This window comes from Prionailurus viverrinus, chromosome D4 (genome assembly GCF_022837055.1).
Source record: "Prionailurus viverrinus isolate Anna chromosome D4, UM_Priviv_1.0, whole genome shotgun sequence".
NCBI classification, from domain to species: Eukaryota; Metazoa; Chordata; class Mammalia; order Carnivora; family Felidae; genus Prionailurus; species Prionailurus viverrinus.
Window position 1 is genome coordinate 53,523,034 of NC_062573.1, and position 8,325 is coordinate 53,531,358.

General features: G+C 35.1%; 1 non-coding gene across 1 annotated transcript; it reads left to right on the forward strand.

Annotated features, from left to right (window-relative positions):
- Positions 1–7,236: 7,236 nt before the first annotated feature.
- On the forward strand, positions 7,237–7,346 carry LOC125151033 (U6 spliceosomal RNA). Its single transcript, XR_007146593.1, has one exon. It is a non-coding gene; the product is annotated as a U6 spliceosomal RNA (small nuclear RNA).
- Positions 7,347–8,325: the final 979 nt, after the last annotated feature.

Consider the following 8,325-nt stretch of genomic DNA (forward strand, 5'->3'; position numbering starts at 1 on the left):
CTGGATTCCTTTATCTATTCCCATTCAATGTCACTTGCCTCCATTCAATGGCATCCATCTGCTCTCATCTATAGGCTAGCAATCCTCAAAATTATTTATATAGCTCAAACTTTTCCTCTGAGTTCTAGAAAACTTTACCCAACTTAAAATATTCATTTGGTTGTCTCAAAGACATTTCACGAGTAATATGTCTAAAATGGAACTCTTCTATTCTCTTCAAATTTAATATATTTCCAATCTTCACTCTCTCAGGAAATGGCAGCACCATACATCTAGTTGCTAATGCCACAAACCTGGCCATCATCCTTCGTTCTTTACTTTGTCCTACCTTTACACAAACAACTTTTCTTTCTACTATCTCAATCATCAATCAATCCAGCATCCTTTACCTCCATTTCCAATATGGTAGTCCAAATTTCCTTAAAGAATTTCATTTCCATTTCCAATCATCCTTTCCCCAACCTGCTCCTAACACAGCAGTCATATAATCTTTTAAAACAAAAAATGCAACAATAACAACTTCCATTAATTGTTCCAAAGGATTAACTATGCATTTCATGTCCTATATGTTAAATATATTTTTACAGACATCCATTTATTTCTTTAGAGCTTTCTTAAGTTATGGGTGACACATAATATACTGTACATGTTAAAACATACAATTTAATGTTTTGACATATGTATGTACTTATAAAGCTATCACAACAATCAAGATAACAAATATATATGTCAACTCCAAAAGTTTATTTATGGCCCTTGTAATGCCTCCCTCCTCCCTTCCCTGCCCACATCTGTAGATAACTGATCTTCTTATATCACTCAAGCTCAGTTGGCAGTTTTCTAGAAACTTACAGAAATATATTAATACTTCCACTTACCTAAACTACTCATATAGAGTCCAAATTATTGGGGCACCTGTGTGGCTCAGTTTGTTGAGGGTCAGACTTCAGCTCAGATCATGATCTCACAACTTGTGGGTTTGAGCCCCGCATTGGGCTCTGTGATGACAGGTTGGAGCCTGGAGCCTGCTTCGGATTCTGTGTCTCCCCCTCTCTCTGCCCCTACCCATTTGCATTCTGTCTCTGTCTCTCTCAAAAATAAATAAACATTAAAAAAATTAGAGTCCAAATTATTGTTTCCAATTTCACTCTTCCAAAATGAAAAACAAACAAAAATAAGACAGGAACAAAAACAAAGAAACAGGTTTACAGGTTGAATGAAAATTATTGGGAAACGTCAGCATGACTACCCAGTTTGGAGAACGGCTTATGAAATTTCTTAAACACTAATCATACTTTAATAGACTTGTATTTTTTTTCAACCCTAATTTAAATATGTATATACTACTAAATGTCCACATTTTAATTAAAATTTTAATTAGCCTTTTCCTCAGCCCAGTTGTATAGATTTGTCTCTTTTTTTCACATGATAATCTCATACTTTGGAAGAGTCTGTCTTCTAAAGATCTTGTGATGTTAGTTAAAGCACCTGAATGGGCTTTGTGTATGTTTACCAAAGAACCAAGTCTTAACAAAAGTCTACAGTGCAAGGAATATTTCATTTTGTAAGAATTTTTTGTGACTTTTTCAAAAGACATTTGTGTGTTTTTAATTTAACAATATTTGATGCTTTTGAGTGTTATTCATTTAAAATTGTGATTACAAAGTATATTGAACTAATATTCTAAGGTTATCATTCATTTTTACAGAGTAATCATAGCATGTTTCCCTTCTTCTTTCTTTAAAAGGGATATTTTCCATTGCTCTCTACAACAATGAACATGAAAGCAAACACCAAAACACAAATAATTTCAGTTCTTTTTGGAATTTGACATTTTTCACTACCTAAGTAATATAAACATGTATCACCTAAGTGAGCAGTATTTTAATAGCATCATTTTCACAACATTTTAATTGTTGTCACATTTCTTCTTTGTTTAGGAAGACAGACATCTGGTAAACAGCCGTGGGATCTAAACAAGTAAGATTTAAAGCATGTTGTTGTTGTTGTTGTTTTCTTGACTTTCAATTTTTTTGTTTGTTTTATTACTTAATAGTATTTCTTTATTACTGTGGGTTGTAGCTTTTTAGAAAAGTGTTAACGATTTTATTAAGGAGTGTGAGGAATAAAAGTAAATTTTTAACAATTTCAGATTATTTAGAAACTTAAAAACCTATCTGAATTCTGTATATAGTATGGAGACATAAAGAAATTACAGATGAATTAAAATTTCAAGTCCAAAGTATAGGCATGTTTTTGTTAAGAGTGAATATGAGTCCATACAGTGAATTCTTACAAGGTATTTTTTTTTACAAAATATATATTGCTATACTTGTCTTAATCTTACCTCTTGTTTGTCAGTAGACTAGGTCAATGAGTGATTGATTTGGTTTTTCAAACCGCCATGCATAGAACCATGACTCAGTACCGGAGAGTTTGGGCAATGTGAGATCCACCCCCAACATTGGAAGGACATGTGTTGGGATGTTGAGGGGAGAAGATTCAGTTAATAGAGTAGGAAGGAGAAGAGGTGAAATGATGCTCAAAAAGAAAGCAAGTGAGTAAGGGGAGAATTGCACATAATAAGAAGGAAGAAAGCAGATTGCCATAAGAATAAAGAGTAAACAAACAGATTACATACATTGCATGTTTCATTTGTCTGCATTTGGAAGAATGGAAATAGGGGTAGAACAAATTAAGAATAGAGAGTAGATATTGGAAAGTAAGGAGATGGAAAAACAGGATGTTGTTCATTGGTTGTACTAGAAAGGGGAACAGAAAAGAGTAAATGGTAAAAGATAAGGGAAGAAAGTTTCAATTTTTATTTTTTTCTACTTATTTGACAACTTAGATCCTTGAAACTGGAACTTAAATGGTTTAAAAAACATAAGCAATGAACATTTTTAACTATTTTATTGAAAAAAAATTCTAGACATTGTATAATTATGTGATGTTTCTAAGAATCTTGCTTTATTCTCAGTTTAAGCCATGCTTAAATGAAGAAAATATTTCTTGATTTATTCCAAGTTTTCTTATGAGTATTTTACACTTCCTGTACTCTTGAAATCACTTCACTTCTAAAAAAAGGAAAATCATAAATTTGAAGAGGTGAAGTAGGTTATTAAAATGCAATTCTAATTTACAGAAAATATATGTTAAACAATTCAAATTTACCATCAGAACAGTTCAAATTATTCCCGCATTCAGGGACACAAAGCCCTAGATTCACCCTGTGGTTATCCTGTAATTACTATTTGCAGGCAACAGAAAGGTTAACACTGATGCTGATCTCAATTGTAATGCACAGATTTAACAAAGAACCTTGTAGAATTGACATTTTATTTTGTCCTAAAGCATAAATCATAAAGACTCAGCAAGCTAATGTCCCTTTCATTGGCATAATGATATAAATAAGTAAAAATTCATTTTTAGCAGCACTTGGAAGGTGTGCCTTTAGGTTTATGGTTGTTGCTGTTGTTTATTATTTTTTTTAGTGGACGTTAGGTGTTAATCATTGATCCTCACAATATAAGGTCTCTTCCTAACAGTGGAAGTATCTTGAGGAAAAGATTTTGGTTATCTATGATCCATTATGTATAAAACTATCACTAACAGTCCGCCATCGACTATTTTTCATAACTATAGAGCAGAGTTCAATGGTGGTACAGTAGAAAATGCCCATGGCTTTTTATCCCAAAATACTGGGTGAAACCCAACACCACCATTAAGATCCACTTAATCAACCTGGGCCTCAGTGTTTTCATGTTCAAACAAGGGTAATACTACCTACTCACAGGATTTCTATATTTAAATAGGTTATCAATTTGAAAGTATTTGGAATTTTGTCAACATTAATGGATGACACAACTGGTGAGACATGGGTACGAACTCCCCAGAGTTTCTTGTCCCAAAGCCCATGGGTCACATAAATGACTTTGTAAGGTTGTTGCAGGTGTTTGTACTTGTAATTCAACTTTATCATTACAAAAGTTATTTGGGGGGTAAATCAACCTATCATTTAAAAAGCTTTAGTCATCATCTTCATGGCTCTACAGCTGGAGCACAGGAAAAGCCTTTCAGTCTCATAAAAATCTCCACCTGCTGTTTGGTGCCTTACATTCCTCCTATGGAATGAAACTAAGACCTCTCCCCTATTTTAGTAGCAATAGCCTAGGTGGTTTTACATACATTTCCTCAGATAATCATCAAATCAGCATGTAAAGAATATCTAATGACCCTCATTTGCAGATGATTCTCAGAAAGGCTGTGTAACATGACTGAGGTCATCTACATAGAAAAGGAAAGGAGCTGCAGTTGGGATCTAGAACTCTTTACACTGCTCTTTACATTGTGAAACATCTGCTGCCTTTCCTAGTACAATATATAGTATATTCAATACAAATGTTTGTGGAAGTATTATCGCAATAATTGTATCCACATTGGTGTAGAGAAAATGTTTACTGGAAAAAAGAGAGAGAGCAAAAGTGATTACTAGTTCCCAAGGAGTGGGGGAGCAGATAACGACTTGAAGGGTAGGTAGTCTCAGGAACTCAGTGTTGTGCCTTGAACAAGTTCTATGGGAAGGCATTAGTGAGCATTGAAAAAAAAAGTCTTCAATTCTTTCCTACTTGGTTGTCAGCAAATTTCTCAAGTCCTCCTGCATGTGCCTTTAAAATCTAATTCATCAGTATTCTTAAGATAGTTTAGCAGAGAGAAGTCCCAAGTCCTATATTTCTTTCTACTTATTGGCATTCCTCTCCTCCTTAACAAAAACCCAAAGAGCCTCTTTTCTGTGTGTCTCTGCTTTCCTGCTGATGGTACTAAATCTGTGGTTCATTTGAGTTGGTCTAAGTATACTTGCTAAAGTCAGGGAAGAAGATAGTTATTATATACAAATGCACATTGAACAGTCCCTTTGAGACACCAGCCTCTTGAACCTCTTTAGGAAAAAAAAAAGCTGTTAGAAAAAAATGAGGCTCTTACATGATTGGTTAATACTTTAATTAAAAAAAATACTTATTTCTAACTAACCTCACTAAAATAAACCTGTTTTATCTTTTTTTAAAGACAAATTGTCTTCAAAATCAAGAACAAAGTCAAGAAATAATTCTTTTTATTCCTCAACACACACATGCACTCACATGCACAGACATTCTAATATATACACTTACACGGAGATATAAAATGCAGGCACACAGAAAATATACAAGATTGTTCCCTCCTTTCAATGAAATATTCAATATTATATATTTTTTAGAATATGTTGAAAAAGTGATTTTGGAGAAAAGTTGAAATGATTGAGCCTTAAATGCACTCTGCCATTTTTAAACTTTTAATAATCCACGCCTATGTAAACACTGTGTTGTAAGTAATCATCATCGTGCTTCATAAACAAGAGACTGACTGTGTTTAGAAATACGCTTTCATTGTGCTGATATCACAATACAGATTTCTCTTTCCTCAGATTGTCTCCAGTGTAAACACACTGCTTGACAAAGATGACAGGAAAGCTAAGTTGATTGCTAGGCAGCTGTATTGTTATTACCATAGATAAACACACTTATTTCTTCTTTGGAGTATTCCTGGTAAGGAATTTCTGGATGAGTATAATGTTTTCTTTTAGGTTGATTATGATCTTATTTATTTTAGGTAATCACATAGGTATCCTTTATCCTTTTATAAGACTGGATTTAGTGCATAAAAGGTGAGCTATTAAATGATGTTTTGGGGGGCATGATTAGAAACAGGGATGTTATTATTGGAGTCTTATACAAGAGGAGGAATCAGAATTATACAACATAAGCACATTCTCATCTACATTGTGAGACCCAAGTGTTATCTTGAGATTATGGGGGAGTTTTATTTACAATATCAACTTGCTTATGAAACTAAAATAAATGCTTCCAGGAAGAAATGAGGTAATAGTAATGGACCAAACACTTGTTTATTTTGCATGGCTACTTTTTCATTTCCAAAGAGAGCTATTGTTCCCCTGTGCATCTTATACAGAGCTTACAATTTACTTGCTAGAAAAATGTTCATTATCTGCAGCAAAACTACTGATTACAAGAATCAGCAGGCATCACTAGGGCAAAAGTACAGCAGCAGAGTTCAAGGGTGAGAAAGCACTCAGGGTGCGTGTGAAATCTCAGTGAAGCCTGTTAAACTGTAAGATGCACCTGACAAGGATCATGTTACCTAAGAGCCATGGCTTACACATTGTTTCAGATAACTGAAGTGCTTTGAGTGTCTTTTTGTGACAGGAAGGAAGTATTGAATTAGTGAGATCCCAGTAATTGTGCTAATGCTGACAATGGCACCATCACCACCACTATGAAAAAAAACACAGTGGACACCTCCTATGCCTGACATAGCCAAGGAATTCCCTGAATTGTGATGTCACTTTGAGTGTCTGGCTCAGGGCAGAATTGGTCCTGTCTATAGTACCCAAATATGCAATCATACTAATACTTGAATAATCTCTTAGAGCTACATATTTACATCTGGGAAAAAAATCAGTATCCAAATTAACTGGTCTCCAATACCGTCTACAATGCAGCAGGGAAAGGGAGAAAAGGAAGCTCATTGCTTGTGCCCTTTGGGGCAGTAAAAAACTCATTATTCACTTGACATGGACTGTTACCAAACATAGAAGTGAGTAAAGATCCTTCCGTATTTGAAGACTATTATTAGTTCTGCCTTGTGAACGATCACTTCTTTGCCATCATCAATGATCAATGATAGGACGTAGCAATGATGGTGCAGCACTATGGGGTACTCCCACGGCACATTCATTTTCCCCATCACCTTGAGAGTAGTTTCCAAGATTAATTCTAGTGTCAGTGCCCCCTTATATTAATTATTGCTGCAGAAGCTCGTTATAATATATCAGGGTTTAGCCACTCTTTTGTTACTTTGATGTGAAGTCCCTAAAGCCTCAGAAATTGCAAACATGAAAGCAAACAAACAAAAGAACTAGCAACAGTTTTCAAATATCATTGAATATGGCTTTTTAAAATTAATATCTGTATTAACTGCATCCCTCTCTTTAATTCTCTGTCTTTCTGCCCCTGATAGTATGATTTGTTTTGGTGATCTAATTCATTCAAGAAATTCAGACACTTAAAAACTTTGCTGAAAATGTCATCTAAGACAGTGAGCAACTCTCTGATATAGATTTGATAATAGAGTTTGGCTATGTAGGCTAGTGGCTACTGAATGTGAAAACAAAGCATAGTGTATATGCAATAGCACATATACTAAAATTGGAACCATACAGAGAAGGTTAGTAAGGCCCCTGAGCAAAAGGCAAGTCACAGATTTTCTAATTAGCATTGCTGAGTATTGTGAACTTTTTGCAAGTTTTACGGGATGTTACGGGATGAAATGGCAAGGATATACACCCTCACATGGTAGAAAATGGTGATTCCTTCTTGCTGATGTCAGAATGCAAAAATACATGCATACGGAGTCAGATTTTAATTGATGGAGCTGAATAAAATTTCTAATTCTATTGGGTAAATCTGCTTTGTTCTCTTATGTACTTAAAGTAGAATAGTCATTTAGCATTGTAAATAGTTTTCCTGTATCTCCGTATGAAAGGAACACATCTTACCTGTTCGGTTTTTTTTTTAGCTATGTATATTAGAAATCACCTACTATAACTTCCTTGAACACATGGATTTATCTCTCTTGTCTTTTCAAATAGAGTGAATAATTCTTGGCTCATGGTACTAACCAAGTACTAACTGCTTACTAACCAAGTATGTGTTTGGCAAGTGTATCATTTTCCTATGCTGTGTAACAAATTACCGCAAACTCAGTGGCTTAGTAAAACATATATTTATTCTTTCACGGTTTCTGTGAGTAGGGACAGATACTGCTTATTCTTTGCAAGGATGTAGTCAATACAAAAGACAGGGCTACTTCTCATCTGGAGGCTCTAGTACTGACAGATCCACTTTCCAGTTCACACAGGTTGTTGGCAGAATTTACTTCCTTGTGACCATTAGAGCAAGGGCTCCAACTCCTTGCTGCCTGTTGGCTGGAGTTTCCTCTCGGCTCCCAGAGGCTGACTGAAGCTCCATGCCTCATGTCTCTCTCCACAGAACACCTCACAGCATGGCACCTTGCTTCTTTAAAACCTGTAAGGGAGGAAAGGAACACTGGTCTGATAGCAAAATGGAATATTATACAATGTATCATAATCAGGAAGTGGGCTCCTATCACCTTTGCCAAATTCTGTTGGTTGGAAGCATATCATAGGTCCTGTCCATACTAAAAGGAAGGAACCCTGAGGACGGCTTTAAAGTCTGTCTGACAGAG